At 45.0% G+C, this 420-nt stretch overlaps 1 protein-coding gene across 1 annotated transcript in view; it reads right to left on the reverse strand.

Annotated features, from left to right (window-relative positions):
• LOC125483525 (disintegrin and metalloproteinase domain-containing protein 12-like) overlaps positions 1-420 on the reverse strand; it is a 54,060-nt gene that overhangs the window by 36,666 nt on the left and 16,974 nt on the right. The gene's annotated exons all lie outside the window — the stretch shown is intronic.

Consider the following 420-nt stretch of genomic DNA (forward strand, 5'->3'; position numbering starts at 1 on the left):
TTACACAGTGAGTGACCCTTAAGCTGCTGAATAAACACATCCCAGTACAGTTACACAGTGAGTGACCCTTAAGCTGCTGAATAAACACATACTAGCACAGTTACACAGTCAGAGACCCTCACCCTGCAGAATAAACACATCCCTGTACATTTACACAGTCAGTGACCCTTACCCTGATGAATAAACACATCCCAGTACAGTTACACAGTGAGTGACCCTTACCCTGATGAATAAACACATCCCAGTACAGTTACACAGTGAGTGACCCTCACCCTGCTGAATAAACACATCACAGTGCCGTTAAAAAGTGAGTGACCCTTACCCTGTGAATTAACACTTCCCAGTGCAATTACACAGTGAGTGACACTTCTGCTGCTGAGTAAACACATCCCAGTACACTTACACAGTCAGTGACCCTCG

Source organism: Rhincodon typus, chromosome 1 (genome assembly GCF_021869965.1).
Source record: "Rhincodon typus isolate 14 chromosome 1, sRhiTyp1.1, whole genome shotgun sequence".
Lineage (NCBI taxonomy): Eukaryota > Metazoa > Chordata > Chondrichthyes > Orectolobiformes > Rhincodontidae > Rhincodon > Rhincodon typus.